Raw genomic sequence first — 25,428 nt, 5'->3', positions numbered from 1 at the left:
ATCTATTATATTGCATTCTCCCAAACAAACAAGTAGAGTGCATTGCCTAGAGTAAGCGCTCAGTAAATGAGTGATTAGGTAATATGAAGTACTTCAAATTCAGTGACAAATTCTACTGTACTATCCAATTCCTTACGGGACTGTTAATGACAAAAAAATCCCATATTTTCCCCAAGTCACAATTACTACTAGAATATTGGTCTCTTCAGAAGGCAAGAAAAACCCTCAAATTAAAGGTGTCATTTTAAATCTAAGACGGTCCCAAGCACCCCAATAAGGGATTTTCCTTCAATTCCCAGCTGTAAGCTTACAGCTGTCTAGGGATGAGATAGCACATGCAGAGACATGGTTATGCATGGTGAATGATTGGCAACAATAAGTTCCAGGACTTGTGACACAAAGACAGATTCCTAAAACACTTTCCACCCTCCAGGGAGCTTCAGGACTCCCATTTCCTCCCCTTTGCAATGTGTTACAATGGTGAGTTACTAGTGCAGGAGGGTGCCTCGATTACATCGCCCTGACTTGCTCCCTTTTTTCATTCCCCCTCCCAGCTCCACAGCACTTATGTACGTATGAGTAATTTATTTATTCATATCAGTGTCTGTCTTCCCCCCCTAGACTGTAAGCTTGTTGCAGGCAGGGAATATGTCTGTTATATTGTACTCTCCCAAGCGCTAAGTACAGTACTCAGCCCACAATAAGGACTCAGTAAATATGGTTGACTGACTGATTCTCTGATGAAACAGTGAGTGACATGCTTTGGGAATCATCTTTCCCTCTGTATGCATTTCTATGTGCACTGCCCAGGGAAGACGGAAATGGAGATTTAAGAACACTGTTATGTGGGTTCGGAAGGGATATCCATAATTTGTTAATTTCCAATAATGTTGGTCTCCTCCACCACATCTAGACTGTAAGCTCGTTGTGGGCAGGGAATGTGTCTACCAACTCTGTTATATTGTGCTGTCTCCCGAGCATTCAGTACAGTGCTCTGCACCCACTAAGAACTCAATCAATGATTGATTCATCTTTCTTCAAAAATCAAAACAGTTCTGAAGTAGTCCTTTAACTGTCCAAAGGCTGCAAGAAGAAATACTTTTGGGGAACGAGAAGAAATAAAGACACAGTTTGGAAGGGATATTAAAGAAGTAGAAGAACACCTGAATCTCCAAGAGGCCTAAACCAGAGTCTGATTTATTAGGATGATAATCTCCCTTTAGCCTTTACTCCTTCTTTGCCCCCTTTACTTCCCCACCCCTGACTCTCTTCAGGTAAAATCTTTGGACTGAAATTGCTTTTCTTCTTTCCTTATCTTCTTCCTTCAGTCCTTTTACAGGATTGAAACTATCAAGCCTGTTGTTTCAGCAAAGACGATGTCTGAGAAGCAACATGGCCTAGTGGATAAAGCTTGGGCTTGGGAGTCAAAAAGGACCTGGGTTCTAATACCGGCTCTACCACTTGTCTGCTGTGTGACTTTGGGCAAGTTATGTAACATCTCTGTGCCTCAGCTACCTCATCTGTAATACTGCGATTAAGACTGGGAGCCCCATGTGGTACATGGACTGTGTCCAACCTTGTATCTACCCCAGTGTTCAGTACAATGCCTGGAACATAGTAAGCACTTGACAAATACTATTAAAAGAAAAAAAAGAGATATAAGCTTGCTTAGTTTAGCTTGCTGTGGGCAATGGCTAGCAAGTGGAAGGCAATGAGCTTCATGTCAAAACTCCCCCGTGCTGGGCAGCAGCAGCATGGGAGAGAGTCGAGGGTGGAATGTGTCTGCCAACTCTGATATATTCTACTCTCCCAAAAGCTTAGTACAGTGCTCTGCATGCAGTAAGCACTCAATAAATATGATTGATTGATAGTGTCCATGAACTAGGAATAAATAGCTTTTCTCTGCAAAGGAACTCAGCCAAACTACCCATGAGCTGCTTAATCAATGTCATGTTGGTTTTATCTCTAACTAGATGTTGGGATATTGGTACTCCCTTCCAAGTTTGTTTTCCATTCCCTTTTTTCTCAGGGACCATTACAGTAGGGAGGAAGGCAAAAAATTTGTGGTTAAAGTCAACTGTCATTCCAGTCATCACTGACAAGAGTCCCAAAATCCTGTGGCATCTAAACTGAGCATACATGAGTCAATCAATGATATTGAGCATTACTGTGCACAGAGCACCTTACTAAGTGCTTGGGCGCATACGATGTAACAGAGTTTGGAGTCCAGACATAGATGTCATCGGCATTTAAAATGATAGTAGCTGGGATTCAGTACAAAATGTTTGTTTAAGCTGCAGTCCCAGTTCTGGGACATTTGTATATTATTTTCTAAAATTGCCTAGGACAGCCAACAAATTCCAATATGTATTATCAACTGATTTATAATTACATTCATTGATGTATTGCTCGTGGAAACCAAGTGTTGGTAAAATGTAGAAAGAGCTTAAGTTCATTAAAGAGATATGCTTCCAGACTTAGGAAACAATAGTGACAATGTAGCTGAACTGCTGTATAGCATTAAAATGTGTGGAGTTTACTTCCCCCTCTCCCCCACCCCATTTGTGATTGTAGACCTAAATCCAATTTGGATCAAATGACTTCTCTTACTCTTGGAAAAGTTCCATGGCAGTGAGGAAATGAGAAATCTGTGTGTAAAATTGTAGCAAAATGCATATTTTTTTCTCAGAATATATTTTGTTTGCAATTGGTGTACCTGATTGTCTTGTTCTAGGAACAAACAGGAAGCTTAAAATCAATGTTTAGATTCCCAGTGGTGTGTATGCCTGCATGTTACCCAGATAACTGTTTCATCCTTCAGACCCAGAAATTCAGGAGGGGGAAAGAGGCACAGATCACATATTAATAACAATGGTATTTGTTAAATCAAGAGCACGATACTTTCCCAAGCATACTAAGCACTTGGGAAAATCCAACAGAGTTAATAGAAGTGATCCCTGCCTCCAAGGAGCCTACAGTTTACAAAGGAAGACAGCCATTAAAATAGACAACAGATAGGGGAAATAAAAGAGGATGAGATTATTTATATAAGTACTGTGGAGTGGGCTAAATATCAAAGTATTTAAGGGATACGCTGTCAAGCATATAGTCAAAGCAGAGGGGAGGGTGCATAGGGGAAATAAAGGACTTAGTCTGGGAAGGCTTTAAAGGATATATGATTTTTAAAATGTTTTGAACGTGGGGAGAGTGGTACTCTGTCATATGAAGACTGTAAACTCATTGTAGTCATGGAAGGTGCCTACCAACTCGGCTATATTGTACTATCCCAAGTTCTTAGTACAGTGCTCTGCACATGGTAAGCACTCAATAAAAATGAATGATTGACTTATTGAAGGGGGTATGATTTCTAGGTCCAGTGGAGAACAGGGGCAAGGAGTTTGTGCCAGAAGAGACAAGGTAGAGGTAAGATAAGATAAGGTGAGATGGAGATAGAGAAGCAGCTCTGTGGAAAGAGCACGGGCTTTGGCGTCAGAGATCATGGGTTCAAACCCCTGTGCCGCCAATTGTCAGCTGTGTGACTTTGGCAAGTCACTTAACTTCTCTGTGCCCCAGTTACCTCATCTGTAAAATGGGGATTAAGACTGTGAGCCCCCCGTGAGACAACCTGATCACCTTGTAACCTCCCCAGCATTTAGAACAGTGCTTTGCACATAGTAATAATATAATAATTATTATAACTATTGTATTATACTCTCCTAGTCACTTAGTCCAGTGCCTCTTCACACAGTAGGTGCTCAAATACCAATCACTGACTGATTGGGTTGTAGTGGGAGATCAGCAAGGCTTGTTAGGAGGGAGAGAGCTGGTAAGATACTTTAAAGTCAATGCTAAGAAGTTTTTCTTAAATGCAAAGGTGAATGGGCAGCCAATGGAGGTTTTTGAGGAGTGATAAAATATGGACTAAATTATTTTTCAGAAAAATGATCCAGGAAGTAGAGTGAACAATGGACTGGAGAGAGGAGAGGCATAGTGAGATCAGTAATGAAGCTGGTGCGGTAGTGAAGGCAGGTAATAGTGAGTGCTTGGATAAGTGTGGTAGCAATTTGGATGGAGAGGAAAGGGAGGATTCTAGAGATATCATGAAGTTAGAACTGACTAGATTTTGTGGCAAATTGAGTTGATGGTTTGAAAGAGTGATGAGTCTAGGAGTAATGAAAATTTACAGCCTTTTTTTATTGGCATTTATTAAGCACTTACTATGTGCAAAGCACTGTTCTAAGGCTTCTGAGAGGAATGATGGTGGTGCTATCTACAGTGATAGGAAAGTCATGGGAAGAACAGGGTTTGGGTGGGAAGATGAGTAGCTCTGTTTTGGATGTGTTCGAGGTGTTGGCAGGACATCCATGTTGAGATGTCCTGAAGGCAGGTGAAATAAGAGACTGCAGAGAAGGAGAACAATAATAGTAATAATAATAATAATTATGGTATTTGTTAAGCACTTAAGTATGTGCCAAGCACTGCACTAAGCCCTGGGATGGATACAAGCAGATCGGGTTCGACGCAGTCCCTATTCCATATGGGGCTCACAGTCTCAATCCCCATTTTATAGATGAGGTAATAGAGGACCAGAGAAGGTCACACAGCAGACAAGTGGTGGAACCTGAATTAGAACCCATGACCTTCAGAATCCCAAGCCCATGCTCTATCCACTATGCCATGCTGCTTTCTCACCTGAGAAAGGTTCAGAGCTAGAGGGGTAGATTTGGGGATCATCCACATAGAGGTGGTATGTTGCCAACTTGTACTTCCCAAGTGCTTAGTACAGTGCTCTGCACACAGTAAGTGCTCAATAAATATGATTGATTGATTGATTGGTAGTTTGAAGACATTGGAGTGAATGAATTTCCCAAGCGAGTGGGTGTAGATGGAAAATGGAAGGGGGATCAAATCTAACCTTAAGGCACCCCCCCCTCCACCCCCCAGTTACAGAGGATGAGCCTGCAACAGATTGAGAACTTGTGGTCAGAGAGATAGGATACTACCTAGGAGAGGGCAGTTTTGGTGAACCCAAAGTTAGATAATGTTTTTGGATAAGGGGTTGGTCCATAGTTTAAGGACAGCAGAAAGATTGAGTAGAATTAGGATGGAAGAGAGAGAACTGGATTTGGCAAGAAGAAAGTTATTGGTTATCTTAAGGATGGCCATTTCCTTGGAGCCGGAGGGGTAGAAACCAGATTGCAAAGGCTCTAGTAGTGAGCTGGAGGAGAGGAAAGTGAGGCAGCAAGTGTAGACAACTCACTAATGGTCTTTGAAGAGAAATGGTGGAAGGGAGATGGGATGTTAACTGGAGGGTGCCATGGGATCAGGGGAGAAGTTTTTTTAAGATAGGGGAGACATGGCTATGCTTGAAAATGGATGAAAACAGAAAGTGAATATTGAAGTTGACAGTCAGGGAGATGAAAGGAAGGGGGCAAAAGATTAATTAGGTGAGAAGGTATGGGGTCAGAAGCACAGGTGGAGGGGTAGAATCTGAGAGGAGGCAGGAGATTTCATATTGAAATACTGCTGGGAAGCATGAGAGAATCAAAGAGGGGTTTGCTGGAAAGGTGCCGGGGCAATTTTACAGAGATTCTATTTTATTGATGAAGTACCTGGCCAGGACATTGGGTTCATTCAGAAGCAGTATGGCCTAGTGGATGTCCTGTGAGCCATTTGACTGGGCTTCTAAGGCTGGCTCTGCCTCTTGTCAGCTGTGTGACCTTGGGCAAGGCATTAAACTTTTCTGTGTCTCACTTTTCTCATATATAAAATGGAGATTAAATCCTACTTCCTCCCACATAGATTGTGAGCCCTATGAGGGACAGGGACTGTGTCCAACCTGACAACCTCATATCTACCCCTATACTTAGCATAAAAAAGTGTGTAATACAATAATAAAAATAATAATAACAACAACAACAGGGTTAAGGGATGGTGGGGTAATAATAATTGTGGTATTTGTTAAGCACTCACTGTCTGCCAAGCACTGTACTAAGTACTCGGGTGGATACAATCGAATTGGTTTGGACACAGTCCCTACCTTGTGGGCTCACAGTTTCAATCTCCATTTTAAAGGCGAGGGAGCTGAGGCCCAAGGAAGTGAAGTGACTTGCCTAAGGTCACACAGCAGACAATTGGTGGAGCTGGAGTTAGAACCCATGACCTTCAGACTCCAAGGCCCGTGCTCTCTCCACTTCACCATGCTACTTCTCTAGGGAGGGGGTGTTGAGAAGGGAATTTAAAAAATCAGCTGCTGTGGGCAATTAGCATGGAAGTTAATCCGGTCGAGAAGTACTGTTGCTGGGTGATGACAGGGCAGAATCAAAGCAGGCGAGAATGAATTCAAGATGGGTAAGTTTGGCCTCTTGATTAGATTTCTGCCAGTAGCGATACACAGCTCGTGCACAAGAGGGGAGGTGATTCAAGGCTGTGGGCTGGTGGTACAAGATTGGCAGAAGGATAGGGGAATGAGGGAATTGAGTTCAAGTGAGGGGGCAGTGTGGATTTATGTGTTGATAGGGTAGCTTGGGTATTCATTCATTCATTCATTCAATCGTATTTATTGAGCGCTTACTGTGTGCAGAGCACTGTACTAAGTGCTTGGGAAGTACAAGGTGGCAACATATAGAGACAGTCCCTACCCAACAATGGGCTCACAGTCTAGAAGGGGGAGACAGACAACAGAACAAAACAAGTGGACAGGTGTCAAGACGTCACAACAAATAGGATTAAAGCTAAATGCACATCATTAACAAAATGAATAGAATAATAAATATGTACAAGTAAAATATATAGAAGAATAAATCTGTTCAAACATATATACAGGTGTTGTGGAGAGGGGAAGGAGGTAGGGCGGGGGGGGGGATAGGGAGGAAGAGAGGAAAAAGGGGCCTCAGTCTGGGAAGGCCTCCTGGAGGAGGTGAGCTCTCAGTAGGGCTTTGAAGGGAGGAAGAGAGCTAGCTTGGCAGATGTGTGGAGGGAGGGCATTCCAGGATAGGGGGAGGATGTGGGCCAGGGGTCGACGGCGGGACAGGCGAGAACGAGGTACAGTGAGGAGGTTAGCGGCAGAGCAGGGAGAACAGATGGGGCATGATGACTTTAGAAAATTAGATGGTGTCAAAGGATCAGAAATCGGAGCGAGAGGCGGGTAGGGGAGGGGATAAAACAGATTTGCCAGAAAGAGGAGTATGGGTAAGTAGACAGTTCAGGAGGTTATGGTTGGAGAGTGGAATCTCAATGTTGATGAAGTACAGCAAGTAGAGATTGAGTATATGGCCCAGGAGGTTGGGGGGGGGGGGGGGGCGGTGAATCATGAGGTCAGTGGAGTTCAGGAGTGAGAGCAATTGGGCAATGCAAAAGTCACTGGGAATAATCATGTGGATGTTGAAATCCCTGATGATCAGTGAAGGGATTGAGAGAAACGAAATTGAGAAAGGGGTTGAAATGGTTAAGAAATTTTTGTGCTTATTATGTGCAAAGCATTGTACAGGTATTTAATCCCTCCTTTGCAAATGAGTAAACTGAGGCACAGACAAGTGACTTGCCCAAGGCTACACAGCAAGTAAGTGGCAGGGCCAGAATTAGAACTCAGATCCTCTAACTCCCAGGCCCTCGCTCTTTCCACTAGACCACCCTGCATTGAAGTAAGCACCTTCCTATTCTTTTGGAATAGGAATCTGCACTGTCACCATTCTGCCAGGGACACCTCTTTCAAAGTTTTACTGGAACTCTACTGATCAGGAGATCCATTCCCAATATTGGTTTGCAAATTAATAAATTGTTTTTCTAGGGCAGGAATTATATCTCTTAACATTTGTTATGTTCCCAAATACCTGGTACTTGCTGCTCCCCATAAGAGATGTTCAATGAATGCTGTTGATAAGGACAGTGATATCAGGTAGTAGTAGTAATAATAATAATAATCATAGCGGTTTTAATTAAGCATTTACTCTGTACCAGGAACTGTACTAAGCACTGGGGTGGATACAAGGTAATTGAGTCCCTGTCCCACACGAGGCTAAGTCTTAATCCTTATTTTACAGTTGAGGTAATGGAGGCACAGAGAAGTGAAATGATTTGTCCAAGGTCACACAGAAGACAAGAGGCATAGCCAGAATTCATTCATTCATTCAATCGTATTTATTGAGCGCTTACTGTGCGCAGAGCACTGTACTAAGCACTTGGGAGGCACAAGTTGGCAACATGTAGAGACAGTCCCTACCCAACAGTGGGCTCACAGTCTAGAAGGGGGAGACAGAGAACAAAACAAAAGATATTAACAAAATAAGTTGAATATGTACAAGTAAAATAGAGTAATAAATACGTACAAACATATGTGCATATATACAGGTGCTGTGGGAAAGGGAAGGAGGTAAGGTGGGGGGATGAAGAGGGAGAGGAGGGGGAGAGGAAGGAGGGGGCTTCTGGATTACAACTCAGATCCTTCTGACTTATAGTATTTATTAAATGCTAACTAGGCCTGGAAATCTTCATATCATACCACACACCTGCTCAAGCTAGGAGAGGGTTATTCATTCAATTGTATTTATTGAGCACTTACAGTGTGCAGAGCTCTGTACTATGCACTTTGGAGAGTACAATATATCAATGAACAGACACAGTCCTTGCCCACAACGGGCTTACAGTCTCATGGCTCCTGAAGCAGCTAGAGGGCAAACTAGTTGCGAGCCATGGATTTAGGGAGAGAAAAAGATTTCAAAATGTAGGTTAAAATTATGACTACAGACCCTCAGTTTAGGGCACCATTAAACCAAATAGGAACTAGAGAGGAGAAAGCACTGAACTGATGGAAGAAATCTACATATCACTTGTAAACACAATTTTAATAGTTTTAGAAAAGGGTGCCTTTACCTTCTTTCCTCCTGGATTTCAGCCACTTTGTCCTGTCTTTCCCCTCCACTAGTTTAATAGAATTTAGTTCACATTTGGTATTTAAGCACCTGCCATGTCATGGGTTCATGACATGGTCATGGGTTCTAGTATCACTTCTGCTACATGTCTCCTGTGTGACCTTGGGCAAGTCACTTCTCTGGGCCTCAGTTACCTCATCTGTAAACTGGAGATTGAGATTGTGAGCTCCACGTGGGACAGGGACTGTGTCCAACCTGGTTTGCTTGTATCTACCACAGTTCTTGAAAATAGTAAACACTTAAATATCATTTTTTCAAAGAGCAGCATGGCATAATGGATAGAGCATGGGCCTGAGAGTCAGAAGGTCATGGGTTCTAATCCTGGCTCTAACACTTTTTTTTAATGGCATTTATTAAGCACTTACTATGTGCAAGGCACTGTTCTAAGCGCTGGGGGTATACAAGGTGATCAGGTTGTCCCAAGCGGGGCTCACAATCTTCATCCCCATTTTATAGATGAGGTAACTGAGGCCCAGAGAAGTTAAGTGACTTGCCCAAAGTCACACTTGTCTTCTGCGTGTTCTTGGGCAAGTCACTTCACTTCTCTGGGCCTCAGTTCCCTGCCCTTTTGTCTCGAGGTGACCCTGGGGTACTGGGTCAAATACTATCAAGGTCAAGGTCAAATACTATCTCGTGGCCGCCTAAGCCAGCAGGCAAAACTCGGAAGTGAGGGTGGGATACCACCCCCTAAAATCAAAACTGCTAGATTGACAGCCCAAGCTGGGAATACAGAAGGTGTCCCTCTCCCCCATGCCAATCAAATTAAGTATGGAGGAGGGGGGAGGGCAGAGATTGGATAAACTGAGGCCAGAAGCTGGAGTGGCCTAGGAGCACAGGTGATAAACACCTGTAACTTCTGGCCCTCTGTGCAGAGGATGGAGACTTGCAGCAGATGGTTGCAGGACACCTCTGTCCAGAGCGTGAGAAGTCCGCTCCGCCTGCACAAATTGAGGAGCCGTGGGATTGGGGAGCAAGGGTCCCATCCCGCTGGACGCTTATGGGGTTGGAAGCTAGGTGCTCACCATGGGTATGGAACTAATGAATGGATTCCTCCCAAGTGGAAAGTACTCATGGGTGGGAGCTAGGGGCTTCCGCACGGGTGTGTAAATCATGTGGATTCCTCCCGAGTGGGAATGGTGACAGCTAGCCACCCCACCGTGTACAAACTATAAGGGAATTCCGCCTGGATGGGACCAGGGTGTTCTGCCACACGCGAACATATACAAGTGTATACAAGTATAGCATATACAAGTGTGTACAAGTATATTCCTCCCCTTAGGGAAGCTCTAATATTACTAATCACATTCCTCCCAAAAGGAAAGTTCAATTCATTACACCTAAACCATTAAATAATTCAATTCGCCTCACGGAATAAATTTTATATTAAACTCAGGTTTTCCGTCTCTGGCCTTTCTCTCTCGCCGTGCCGGTTACCAAACAAACCCACCCCTGGATGATGGGTGACACCTGTAAAATGGGAATTGAGACTCTGAGCCTTTTGTGGGACAGGGGCTGTGTCCAACTCAAATTGTTTGTATCCAACCCAGAGCTTAGTACAGTGCCTGGCACATAGAAAGTGCTTGCAAATACCCCGATTATGATTATTATTATTATTACTAAGTCGTGGGACAGATACAAGATAATTAGGTCCCACATGGGGCTCACAGTCTAAATAGGAGGCAGGACAAATCTTTACCCCATTTTGCAGATCGAGGAACTGAGGCACAAAGAAGTTAAGCGACTTGCCCAAGGTCACACGGGAGGTAAGTGGCAGAGTTGGGATTTGAAACGGGGTCCTCTGACTCCCAATCAATCATTAAGTAAATTAGACCTGGAGGATCTCCAAGATTTCCCCTACCCAATTTAAACACTGATTTAAAAAAAAAACACTGAAAATGCAGCATAATAGTCTATAAATTATTTGCCTTTGACCTCACAGAAAGTCATACAGACTGGAAGTTGACCCCTTTAACAGATTTAACGCAGATCTCTATCTTTTTAAAAAATGTTAAATGTCATGGTCTTATTTGTTTTTTACATAATGCATCATTTAAAGCAAATTAAATAAGAGTTTTGCCAAGATCTGCATCTGACAAAAAAGACAAAAAGTGTGAGGCTGGAAACAACAATTAGAAGCAAACAAGTCTTACTAAGGTGATGAATTCTTTGTATAGTAGAAATGTATAATCATCAAAGAGTTTCAGCTCTCTCTGAATGCTCTATCACATAGGCATGTGTAAATGCCAACACACCTGCTTGAACACTGAGAAAAACACAAAGGATCTATCATTCATTCTTATACCAGGCTCCATTTTTACCCTGAGGTGCTGTAGGCGCTCATGTAACACCGCATATTTTAAGACATTCAACACCTTACTTGAATGTTCATGTGCCAAAGCAGATTATTCAAAATAAGAGCCTTGAGTAGAGCCTGTGTACTTGAGAGAATCACTTGGCCCATTGTTTATTACAAAACTAGAGGTTCATGTCTTTGAATGGATATTGCAAGTCACAATCCAAGTTTTTCACCAACATCCTCTAGAGAACTAAACAGGCTACGAGTCTTGTATGCTAGTAGGCATCGGCTGGCTAGGGTGAAGATGAGAACACTGAATTGGAAGAAGAGGGAGGCAGTAGAAAACCTGGTGAATAAGAAAGAGGCACTTATCAACAATCCATGGAATGGAGAGGATGAGGGCTGAAAGGATCATGATTTCTCCCAACAGGATTTAAGCAAAAGCTACGCAGGGGGCCTCTGAAGGTGGAATTTGCCCCAAGGAACTCTCCAGAAAAATATGATTCTGTTGGGTTGTATGATGTGTCCCAGTAAAAACATTTTCTTTGGGTACTTCACTCATTACTTCCGCATTTAAGCTGTAGTGACTCACAGTGGAAACACACCATCTCGCTAACAGATTCCGAGTGGAAAACAGCTACAATCTAGGGACTTGTATTTCAAGACCACTTTCAATGTGTAAAAATGTGTTTTCCAGTGTGCTGCTGTTAGATTAATGAAAACACCTGGCTCAAGACCACCAAAGACCACATATTTTTGTAACACTTGGGAAACATATTTTATATTTGACAGTGCTTTATTCGAACAAGGTGCCCTTTGGAGCAGAAAAGATCGAACCATTTGGATGTCTCTTTCCTACTCATCTGTAAAAGTGTGGGAGATGAATAATGGGCATCAGTAATTCAAACAAGAGGTGGTTTTTTTTTTAATAACCTATACTATTCAGCAATACCGTGAATAGTGCTGGGGAAATGAATTATTGGTACTGACATATTACTGAATGTTTCATTCAGGAACCAATCAGAAATGTCATTTATTGGGGGAGTGGAATATAGGGAGAAACAGGAAAGAATTTCATATATTCTGACATATTGTTAATGTTGTTCCTTCAAGGTTTAGTTTCCTGTGTAAGAAAGATGACTTCTGTTATCTAAGAAATGGAGGAAACAGAGCTATTCAAAGAGGATTAATAATGCAACTCGATGACAATAGGTACTGTGTGTGATGCTTGGTATTCCCACTAAACTTTTTCTTTGATAGGCTGTCATGGAAAGAAGATGGACGAAATATCTTCATTCATTCATTCAATCGTATTTATTGAGCGCTTACTGTGTGCAGAGCATGGTACTAAGCACTCGGGAAACATGAGTCAGCCTTGAACTAACAGTCTTAAAATGAGAGAAGCCCTATGGTCCAACTCCTGGATACTCCTGAGTTTCAAAATCTGTTAACTCCTCAATAACACCGCTGTGGTCATATCCAAACCAATTTCAATCACGTATGCTCTGGCATGCATTTTCCGTACACAATTTGGATACAAGAAAATGGAAGTTTGGAACCCTCTTCTATAGGGTATAATACAGTTTCAAGTACATTTTGGACGAGATGATTGGATTAGTCAAGTCATGATCCTAATGACTGAATAGAGTGAAAATCTGCTAGATGTGGACACAATCAAAATATTCAGCAATGATGGTTTCTCTGAACCATCTAAAATTGCCCCACCCAATCAATGGTTATTTCAATACAATTTCTCCATAAAAAGGGGTTTTTCAACAACAACCTATCAGGTTATAACAGAAATGGCTCTTCAACCCCAAAAGAAGAGATAGAAAGGGACTATGAAATACTAAGTAAATTCTTATGGTTATAGAACTACCTTAGAAAGGAAAAAAAATAGGTAAATAAAATTTTCTAAGATATGACAGAGGAGACTCCAGAGCTGTAACAGAATAGTGATATGTTGACTGTAACCATTTTCAACATGCAAACACTTTTTTGATATTAGACTTTTTTTGTTTGTGTTTTCATTGGGCACTCTTCTTTAGAAAAGAATCATTTCAGGCAAGCATGGCCTGAATAGTCATAGGTAATTAGCGAAATCCTGGGGAGAAAAAAAAAAAACCCACAAAAAACCCCAAGCATTTCATTCCAGCTGGGGATGGACGCAGGTAATAAAAATCCAACTCATCTCTACTTACAATAAAGCCCTAAAATAAGGAACAAACCTTATTATAAGGACATGAAATTTCAAATGAAAGTATAATTGCCTTGCTTCATTTTAAGACTGCATTACTGAGCTAAAACATTATTGTTGTAACTTTATTACATACATTTAAAATTAAGCTTATTGTAAAGCTGTTTAAATTCTCTTTCTATCCTTCATTCATTCTCATTATTTGGTCTGTCTTTTCACAGTCTCAGTGGCCTAGAAATTCTTCCTCCTATTTTGTTGGTCCTACATTTTGCTACATTTCCAGCAATTTCCTCATAGGATCTTCTGGAACATTTTCAGAGTTCTCTTTCATATCCACTTCAATATTCAGGAATTCTTAGGTTTTTGAAGGTTTTCTAGTTGCAGGAGTTGTAAGCCTCAGCCGATATTATAATGAATAAGAGTTCATTTTGCTGAAAAGTTGTTCTGATTTTGTTTTTAAGTGACCAGAATCAGGCTGAAAAAATGGAAAAATGTGTGACATTACTGTTCATTCAATCATATTTATTGAGTGCTTACTGTGTGCAGAGCACTGTACTAAGCACTTGAAAAGTACAATTCAGCAACAAATAGAGACAATTAGTGACCATAGTGGTCTCACAGTCTAGAAGGGGGGGGGGACACAGACATCAAAATAAGTAAACAAACATCAGTAACATCATTGTAAATAAACAGAATTACACACACACACACACATTATATATATATATATATATATGTATATATATATATATATATATATATATATATATATACATACACACACCATACCAGGAGTTCTTGGCCTTAAATCCTCATCAAAATAGCCCCCAGAGTCACTTTAGGAGAACCCAGACCTATTATTCTCTGCTGGGCCCTAAAGCCTTCCATATGTTCCCTTTCTGAAGTGGTAGGAAGGGGAACTTCTGCTCAGTGCACCCCAAATCCATGCACCCTTATCTCTGCCATTGACACTCATCTGAAGTCCAGGGATCATCATCATCATCAATCATATTTATTGAGCGCTTACTGTGTGCAGAGCACTGTACTAAGCGCTTGGGAAGTACAAGTTGGCAACATATAGAGACAGTCCCTACCCAACAGTGGGCTCACAGTCTAAAAGGGGGAGACAGAGAACAAAACCAAACATACTAACAAAATAAAATAAATAGAATGGGTATGTACAAGTAAAATAAATAAATAGAGTAACAAATATGTACAAACATATATACATATATACAGGTACTGTGGGGAAGGAAAGGAGGTAAGGTGGGGGGATGGAGAGGGGGACGAGGGGGAGAGGAAGGAAGGGGCTCAGTCTGGGAAGGCGTCCTGGAGTAGGTGAGCTCTCAGTAGGGCCTTGAAGGGAGGAAGAGAGCTAGCTTGGCGGATGGGCAAAGGGAGGGCATAAAATAAAATAAAATGGAAGAAAATAGTGGTGTTGGTCAATTAATATGTAAACTTGTGAGCAGGGAAAATTTCTACCTACTCTATTATACTGTAATCTCCAAAGTGATTAGTACAGGGCTCTTTTCCATGGGGAATAGCCTACAAGAAGCTCATGGAGAGAGTACTCCCTCTTCCACCTGTGACTTCCCAGAATTTCACCTCCAACCATACTACAGATAGACCACAAGATCAGAGATCTCAATAACTTTTAACAGTATTCTTAATTCAGAAATGATAAAACCAGAATTCTGGGTCAAATCATCTTTACCTAGCTCTAATACTTCTTCCCCTGCCAAGACCCTCAGTACTTTCCTGTAGATGTCCCAGGATTTACATTTCACTGGACATTTCCCATAGTCTCCTGAGGTATCCCATGTCTCAATCTTGCCCTCTCTGAGTCCTTCAGATAGTAGGGCATCTCAGTATCAGGAGCCTCATTCATCCAAAGTCCTATCTCTGGACCCCAAACCTTCAGGGTAATCTAATTCTTCCCCAGGATCAATCCCTGTGGCATGAGTCCCTCCGGGATCATAGAAATGAGCCTTCCCTCTGCCCTGATCTGTCAGTCACATGATTTGTGACCTCTCACCTCAAGATGGCCCACATCTTCTCTCTCACCTACCCAGCCTCATTACCCCATCCTATCACCTGATTGATTCAAATGAAGATACTGACATGTGAGGCATTAATTACAACTCTCTAGGAAGGGGTAACATGGAATGACTTTCCTACCTCCTCTTCTTCTCCTGAGTATGGAGGTAGTTGGAACACAACACCCCGTAGTCCCAAGCATGAGAAAAGGAAATGAACAATGGTGGCTTACTTTTTTCTAAGAAGAATCTTGTTTCAATTCCTTTCAAGAGACAAGAAAATGAGCCATATCTGGTAGCTATTTTACCATTACTAAGGGGAGCATCTTTCTTCATGATATGCAGTGGACATATGAATACACAGATGAATGTAGTGGTCAAACATAAAACGGTTTTGCCGATCGAAATTAGATCTAGGCACCACAAACCTCAATGGCTAACTCAATGAAGTCTTACGTCACTCACGACAGAAAACCTTCTCTCCACTGTGGTGTATCTATTTGGTTCTTTTTTTAGCATGTACCTATTTGAAATAGAGGGATTTATCGTTCACTATCTAAGCTCTTTATGAATCAAAAGGAATGCATTCAGGCCTAGGATAAAATCATTTGTGGCTTGAAAAATGCTGATCTTCTCTACTTGAAACAATTCTTACTAATATTGGATGCTTCCCCTTTAAAAGCATAAGCTCCTTGTAGGGAAAGAACTTGTCATTTCCTCATTTTGTACTTCAAGAGCTTAGTATAGTGCATTGTACCCAATAGATGCTCAATTAAAAAGTTAGTTTGCCCATACGGTTTTGGAAAAATTCCTCTCAAAATACATGCCTGTCCCATGCTGACATGACCACTATCTTAATTGTTTCAATGACTATGATTACATAGCAACTGAAGTGACATTTTCAGAGCTGAATAATTGGCCACTCTTGAGAATTCAACTGAAGCTTTTGCCTTATTTTTTAAAGTAAATTATAAAAAGAGGAATACTGACAGGCAATTACTGTAGAAATTTTAGGCTAGATAATATTAAAGTATATGAATGCTTAAGTTCCATGTAATGTGAAGAGTTGTTGGCAAGAGGGAAATCACTCAGGAAAAGGCAGAATAGAAGATAGAAACATACATTCAAAGGGAGAAAGAGTAAAAAGAGTCAAAAAATTACTGAAAAGGAATTAAGAACTTTATTTTACAAGTACATTCAATCCTGCCTTAGCACTTGTTTTCACTGTATTTTGGCTTAGAATATTCATAGCCCACCAGTATGGCTCATCCCAAGTCTCTAAACACACTTGAGACTTCGCAATCCAGGCTCTCCAGTTTGAAGATTTAATAGGAACACTAACATAATTCAACCTGAATAATTCGAGGGTTGACACATTAGGTGTTTTTGACAGATGAATAAAATCCTTAGTGCGTCTGACATATAATATCAAATTCGTCCCATTTAGAATGATTACCCTTTTCTTTTAACAAATATTCCTGCTAGGGGACCATTATAGATGGCAAATCAAGAAGTTAACCAGCATTCAGATTGTCTACTTTTTAGGCCTTCTATATCAGCTAGTGCCATTTCTTTCTCTTTATATCCACCTGTACTATTTTGTAATCTCTTATATTTTTCCCCTCTGATCCAACTATGGGGATGGTTTTTCCTAAGGACTTATTACACATTTATAGCCCCTTCAGTACATTTTGCACCCATCAGCACTTTGGAGCTGTATATGAAGGTGTAACTAGCATTTATAGGTTTTCTGTAGACTTTTATTACATGGTATGACCTTAGATTGATGGATTGTTTCAATCTTATTCTCTGTCAACTGTACACTGATACATGACAGTGCAATGGTTACATGGCATAGAAGTGCTCGGAAGGGTGAGGCCTGCTACAATAACATTGTGAGAAGGGAGATATTAGGGTTTAATGATTTTTTTCATACTTGCCCAAATAAGATTACCCCAAAATAGGAAGTGCCAGGTTTTTTTTTTTTTTTTAAACAGGTGGGTTATTTCTCTTAGAAATGTTATATGAAAAACAGTGGTTAAAACCATTCTGTTATGGTTCTGAGTTCCTTATTAGGGAACTAATTAGGGAGCTCCTGAGATCTGTTGAAAGCACTTTCCAGGGATGTTTCCAGAATGGAATACTGTCTATCCTGGCCTGTGTCAAAAGCTACTTTATCTAGGAAGATGTTGTCTGGTGAGGGATGAGAGAAAAAAGGACTTGCCATTCACATAATAGTGAAGTCTCAATACTTTTCCTTATTTAATGGTTGATCTTACTAAGTAGTAGCTATTTGGACATGGTTTGGGGACCAGAGGTTTTTTAGGAATACTTAAAGGTTTAAAGTTTATTTATTCTTTCAAAGACTTACTATTAATATCCTCCCTTGAGAGGCAGGAGAATAGAAGAAAAAAACAAAAAAAAATGTGCAGTTCTGTTGTAACCCCTGAAATCCCATTCATGATATTCCTCAATGTGTGGATTCTCACAATTATGGAGAGAAACGTTTACAGTGGTTTCAGGAAACCATCGAAGTTTGGAGATACAAATAGGAATCTAAAAGATAAGCGACTTAAAGGGAGGGAACTGTGAAATAGCCATTTCCCATTATTTAAGTGGAAAGCAGAGTTAATATAGCTTAGACTGTCAACCTGAAATACATGACCATGTCATGAATGTGACATGATGATTTGGAAGGATGAGATGACCAATAAGAAATACAGCTGAGGGGATGTTCACACTCTTTACTCCTTTGCTCAAAGTGAAAAGCTCAAAGACTTTTGAAGTCAGAGGAATTAAATTCATTACTTTAAAAAAAATCTTCAAAACAAATATTTTCTTACAAACTCCTTAAATTCATGGAGAGATGTTCACAAAGCCAGTTCAGCAGGACTCAAATTCTAAATGATGAATAAGCTAAAAATAGGGGACAAGGGACTCAGTAACCATTTGAACTTGCACCTTAGAAGTAAAACAGAATCCTGGTTCATAACTGGAAGCATAACCTTGCTATGCAAGTAGCAAAATAAGAAAGTCAGACGTTAGAAAATGGCACCCGAAGCTGAGTAAAGATGTGGTGATTAAGGAAGGATCTTGGGATTCTCTTTGCATAATTGTGTAATTCATTCATTCATATTTATTGAGCACTTACCATGTACGGAGCACTCTACTAAGTGCTTGAGGAAGTACAATAAAACGATAAACAGACATATTCCCTGCCCACAGTCTAGAGGGGAAGAGAAACATTAATATAAATAAATTACAGACATGTATATAGGTGCTGTGGAGCTGAGAGTGTAGTTGTGTTGGGAACTCTACTTCACATTCACTGCTTCCTCAATTTCATTAAATTGCAAACTGTGATTGTCCATTAAGTTATTGCCCTTTTCAAGCCAGGGTTTAGTTTTTCTAATGGAAGTAATTTAGACAGCTTTCATCTGTTAGGAAAGGCATGGAGAGCTACAGCTTAGAGACTGCCTGTATTTCTCATTAAGAGGGTCTACAAGTAAGGTGGCATTAAATAAAAGTCATTCAATCGTATTAATTGAGTGCTCACTGTGTGCAGGACACTGTATTAAGCACTTGGAAAGTACAATTTGGCAACAGAGTCCCTACCTAACAACGGGCTCACAGTCTAGAGGGGGGAGACAGACAACAAAACAAGTAGATAGGTGCCTTCTCACTGTGCCTCAATCTCACCTGTTTCATCTCTGAGCCCTGGCCCACTTCCTACCTCTGGCCTGGAATTCCCTCCCTTCTCAAATCCGCCAGACAATTACTCTCCCTGCCTTCAAAGCCTTACTGAAGGCACATCTCCTCCAAGAGGCCTTCCCAGAATAAGCCCCCTTTTCCTCATCTCCCACTCCCTCCTGCATCACCCCGACTCATTCTCTTTGCTCTCCCCGCTGGCCCCACAGCACTTATGTATAGATCTGCAATTTTATTTATTTATACTGAAGTCCACTTACTTGTATTTCTGTCCATTTCCCTCCTCTAGACTGTGAGCTCATTGTGGTCAGAGATTGTCTCTCTTTATTGCTATATTGTATTTTCCCAAGTGCCTAGTACAGTGCTCTGCATACAGTAAATGCTCAATAACTATGATTGATTGCATGCTCCTTGAGGGCAGGAGTCAAGAACACTATTTTTGTATTCTTCCAGGTGGTTTTTAAGTTATAGCAAAAATATTTATCAGATTCTTGTGTTCAGAGCACTGTACTAAGCACTGCAGAAAAAAAAAAGACAGACTGGAGAAAAATACAGTCCTGGCTCTACAGAAACTCAGTCTAAAAAGGCACTAATGCAAGACAAAGCTGGGATTTGGTTAATATGGGATACCCAATCCTTATCTTATTCAGTTAATATGAGCAACAAGACCAAAATGCCTAACTTCCGAGTTGAAGAATTCCAAATCAAAATTAAGTTCAGAAAGAGGGGTGAACAACCCTCTAAACTAAACAAAAGTGGGCAGATTCATTCATTCATTCATTCAATTGTATTTATTGAGCACTAACTGTGTGCAGAGCACTGTACTAAGCACTTGGGAAGTACAAGTCAGCAACATATAGAGATGGTCCCTACCCAACAATGGGTTCACAGGCTAGAAGGGGGAGACAGGCAACAAAACAAAACATGTAGAAAGGTGTCAAAATCGTCAGAACAAATAGAATTAAAGCTATATACACATCATTAACAAAATACATAGTATAGTAAATATGTAGATAATTTATATAGTAATACTTAAGATGTATTGGCACGCTTAAGGATCGGGATTGTATTTGATCGCTCAGATTAAAATACCTAGGAAATTTTAAACACTGAAAATTAAGTGATCCTACCTTTAAATTAGTTTTGAGGTAAGCCTCTCCCTGTTAAGTCTCTAGTCATTTAATGTGATGCCTTCAGCCTGTGTGAAAAAACACAAGGGCACGAGGCTTCTGGGAATCACTTTAGCGCCAGACTCTCTGACAGCTTTTCTTGCTCTTTATTTCCCAGAATCAGGAAATTTGTGCTTGAGAGAACAAATATTTTTAAAAGCAGTTGCACAGTTACAAGCCTATTCTTTGCCAATACTGACGATGATAAAAGGTTAATGAAAAAATATAAGGAATGAGCCAGCCACCAAGTCTCCAGTCCGAAAGCAAATTGGCTGCCAGCATGCTATAATTCCAAAGAGATAAAAGGGGTTAAGACTCCATTTGCTCAAGTAATATGAGGGGACACAAAAGTTCCCAAAATTAAGTTTAAATAATGTCAGGGAAGGGTGCTGTATAGCACCATTTTGGAGAAGTACAGCATAGATAAAGGAATAGAAATAGAGGAGACAGGCAAAAGGAAAAATACCACTACAGTTGGAAAACATATTCCTTCAGTCCAGATTGATTGTGTCTGTAATTGCTATAATTATGTTGGAAATAGGTCTTGAAAATTCTTTCTAGATGTATACATTTTTATTGCCTTTGTGTAAATTCTGCGAATGTGTGTATATAGCAAGGGTCATTGAACTTTTTCATCTCAATTCAATAAAACTATTTTATTTTTTCCAGAGTCCCATGCATGTGAATATTATTTCACCCTTTTAGTGATCAAAGGATGCTTATACTCTGCTCATTATACGTTCATAATGCAGAGAACTCAGATATAGCCTTGACTTACCCCCCACCCCCCCATGATTCATATTGAGGGTCAATTATTTGAACGTTTTTTGCTATTCCCTCAGGATGATCAGATGTGCTAAATGACTCACAACTAGTTATGCTGTGAATACATAAGTAGGAGTTTGAAGGTGTGATCTGTACGATGAATCTCACTTTTCTGTATTTGCTTTTTTATTTTGAATTTTGTGTAATGACAAATAAATAATTTTATTGGCATGACAGCAATAACCATTTGGAGGACAGAACACAGTATCTTGGGTTTTTTAAATAATGCTTTCTTTTATTAGCATCTGAAAGCATCTTTTCTGTGGCAGTGAAAAAAATTCTCTTTTTTTTTCCTACCACTGAAGCAAAGGGAAACATGGTACTGTTACTACCAGATGGAATTCATCAAATCCAGTTACAAAGAGAAGAAATGATTTGTTACCATGCCTTAATAGCCCAAAGGTTAATGATGACTAAGGTGTGTAGCCAGTGACCTCTAAAGGCTGGGTGACCTGTGCATTTGGGGATTAGGCATCGTTCATTTTTCCTCTTTTTAATGGTATTATTGTGCCAGGCACTGTAGTAAGTGCGGGAATAGATAGAAGCTAATCAGGTTGGACACAGGGACTGGGGGCTCACAGTCCTAATCCTCATTTTACAGATAAAGTAACTGAGGCACAGAAGTGAAGAGATTTGCCCAAGGTCACACAGCAGACAAGTGGCAGAGCCGGGATTAGAAACCAGGCGCTTCTGACTCCTAGGCCCAAGCTGTATCCACTAGACCATGCTGCTTTGTTGTTTCAACTTTAGTACACATTTAAGTACACATTCTCCAAGGGAAAACATCTTGCAATTCCCTCTCCCCATTGCTGGACTGATAAATGGGTTTAAATGCAATCAACAACGTCAGGATCTCAAATCTACATTGGATCCGTTGGATGAGAAGCAGCATGACTCAGTGGAAAGAGCAGGGGCTTTGGAGCCAGAGGTCCTGGGTTCAAGTGTCTGCTCCGCCAACTGTCAGCTGTGTGACTTTGGGCAAGTCACTTAACTTCTCTGTGCCTCAGTTACCTCATCTGTAAAATGGGGATTAAAACTGTGAGCCCCTCGTGGGACAATCTGCCCTCCATGGGACAATCTGATCACCTTGTAACCTCCCCAGTGCTTAGAACAGTGCTTTACACATAGTAAGCACTTAATACCATTATTATTATTATTAGGAGAACAGGAGTTGCAGCAGGTGTGCACAGCTGACCAGGTGGGTAGGAGATCTGATAAAATCAAAACAAAACCAAAAAAAAAAAACCTCCTGAAAAAACAAAACTACAAACCTATATCACGGTAAGTCCACCCACGCCACTGAAACAAGGTTATAAACCACCTTGGACCTAACCCCAAGTTCAAACAGTGTGAAGTTGTACGAACAAAGCCTTCTTTGAAAGTCAATTTTCTGCTTTTTACTGTTGGGGTGCGCGCACACACACACACACACACACACACACACACACGAAAAAACAAAACAAAGAAAAAAAGAAAGAAAGAAAGAGATTGCCATGGTATGACCAGCTAAGTGATGAGGCATTTATTTTGGGGTAGTTTTGTTGCTTAGTTTTGACCAATTCTGTGTTAAGGCTAAGTGATCTATGAACTGCTGTGTATTCCTGTTTCTTACACTTCCATCTGGTTGCATCTATCCAGTTGACTTCAGCTAATGGATTCCTTTATAAAACAGTGTGCACCTTCCTTTAAAACATTCACTTATAAATTTTCTATTCACCCATGCTATTAATATTATTAAACCACAAGAGAACTATACTATACAACAGATGGGACTCTGGTGCTTAATTGTATGCATTATGTAAACTGCTTAGAACAGCTCACTGTGGTACTCTATACATTTTGTCAAGTCAGAGCTATTGGAAATGATTTTCCCTTTACACAAGACGCAGATCTTTTTGGGCATGGTTTATAAAGAAATTTCATCTGCAGCTGCTGAAACACTAGAGCCTTAAATGCAGTTCAGCCCTTAAAAGAAGCATAACACATATAGCAACCCTTGAGTTCGATTAGTACTTCACATAACCGGCTCCTTACCTTATTTGGTAATCACAGCCATAAATATTTACATCCAGTAGTGACAAATATATAAAGGGTGTATAATGCCTCAAATTTTAGCTGCTATCCTAAAGCATGAGTTCCAGAAAGCCCCTGGTGAATGATTCCTGCTAGTTGAATAAGAACACCCACTGACAGTTTGCTTAAATTGGTCATTTCTAACATATTACTTATCAATGAGAGCTGGGTAGAATCACATATATATGTTAAGGATTTTCTTTTTGCTATAGTTTTCAAGGGACATATAGAAAAATTACTCCATAGCCTTCTATCAATGGTATTTATTCAGCACTTTCTATGTGCAAAGCACAGTTCCAAGCACTCGGGAGAGTATAATACAACAGAATTAGCAGACATGTTCCCTGCCCATAATGTCTAGAGGGGGAAAAAGACATTACTATGAAGATATAATTTATAATAATTTAAATATATTTACATAATTGTTGTGGGGTTGGGGCAAATATCTGGGATACAGTTAGTACCTAGTAAAATTAGTAGTAGTACGCAGATCCTCGGGACTGTGAGCCGAATTTCATTCATTCATATTTATTGAGCACTTACCGTGTGCAAAGCACTGTAGTAAGAACTTGGGAGAGTACAGCATAATAACAACACATTCCTTGCCCACAGCGAGCTTATAGGGAGAAGCAGTATGTTTCAGTGGAAAGAGCATGGGCTTGGGAGCCAGAGGTCATGGGTTCTAATCTTGTCTCCACTACTTGTCAGCTGTGTAACTTTGGGAAAGGCACTTAACTTCTCTGTGCCTCAGTTCCCTCATATGTAAAATGGGGATTAAGACTGTGAGCCTCACATGGGACAACCTTGATTACCTTGTATCACTCAAGCGCTTAGAACAGTGCTTGGCACATAGTAAGCGCTTAACAAATAACAACAGTATTATTATTATTACAGCCAAGAGGATTAAGTCTTAAAAACAAAATAAGCTCCCCACTGCTCCATAAGAAATGATGGAATTTTAAGATGGTAGCAAAAGGAGAAAACTCTGTGATGTTTTCCCTAGACTATGATGATTGAGAAAAAGACATGAAGTTGAGTGAAAGCCAACAATTCTAGGTAGGAAAAGAGGGGCATCAGTCATCATCAGTTAGTCAAATGCATTTGCTACCCATTGATTGAGAGTAATGTTGATAACAAGGTAGAGGGTATTCCTCCTCATGCCAAGGAAAGTTTTTAACAATTATCTCATGATTTTGAACTATTCATTCATTCAAGCGCATTTGTAGAGCACTTACTTTGTGCAGAGCACTGTACTAAGCGCTTGGGAAGTCCACGTTGGCAACATATAGAGACGGTCCCTACCCAACAGTGGGCTCACAGTCTAGAAGGGGGAGATAAGGAGATAACTAGGGGGAGATAACTAGGAAGACAAGCCATCAGGGAAAGAAGAGAGGAGCAGTGTGGCCTAGTGAACAGACCATCAGCCTGGGAGTCAGAGGACCTAGGTTCTAATCCCTACTCTGCCGTGTGTGACCTTAGGCAACTCATTTAACTTCTCTGTGCCTCAGTAACCTTATCTTTAAAGTAGGATTAAGATTGTGAGACCCACATATCCAATCCATTTATCTTGTACCTATCCCAGTGTTTAATACAGTGCCTGGCACATAGAAAGCACTTAAATGCTATTTAAAAATAAAAAGTCATCAGTTACTTCAGCCCAAACTCTTTTCCTTCTACCTTTTTCTCTATAGAAAATGTAAGTTTGCCCTAATTATTTGAATGTCTGTCTCAACTCTTCCTTTCCCTTCAGCTTCAGGGATGTAGTCCCCAAAATTCAGGTATGAGACTTAAAAACTTAATGGTGGAGTTGTAGCATGTTGATTGAATTCATGCCTGACAATATTGTAAAGGACATGAGGAATGAGTAATCAAATCACCTTTGGGATGAATTGTTTTGGACAATTAGAGGTATCTCTAGCGCTTATCCATATAGTATTTATATGCTCTAAAAAAAAAATCAGTACCTCTAGATATTCTCTGAAGATGATCCAAACCAAGAAATGGAAAAAATGATTGAAGTACAGGAAGAGAAAGAGGAAAAAACTGAATGAATTAAAACCTATTTGCAATTTAGCCCATATATGCAAGAGCTTCTATAAATATATAAACTCAGATATTTACAAACAGGATATCTTAAACAGGAAAAGTTTTAAGATGGTATACTCACAAATAGCATATGGCATGAATATCCATA

The sequence above is a fragment of the Tachyglossus aculeatus genome, chromosome 4 (genome assembly GCF_015852505.1).
Source record: "Tachyglossus aculeatus isolate mTacAcu1 chromosome 4, mTacAcu1.pri, whole genome shotgun sequence".
NCBI classification, from domain to species: Eukaryota; Metazoa; Chordata; class Mammalia; order Monotremata; family Tachyglossidae; genus Tachyglossus; species Tachyglossus aculeatus.
Note: the sequence above shows the minus strand (reverse complement) of the source record.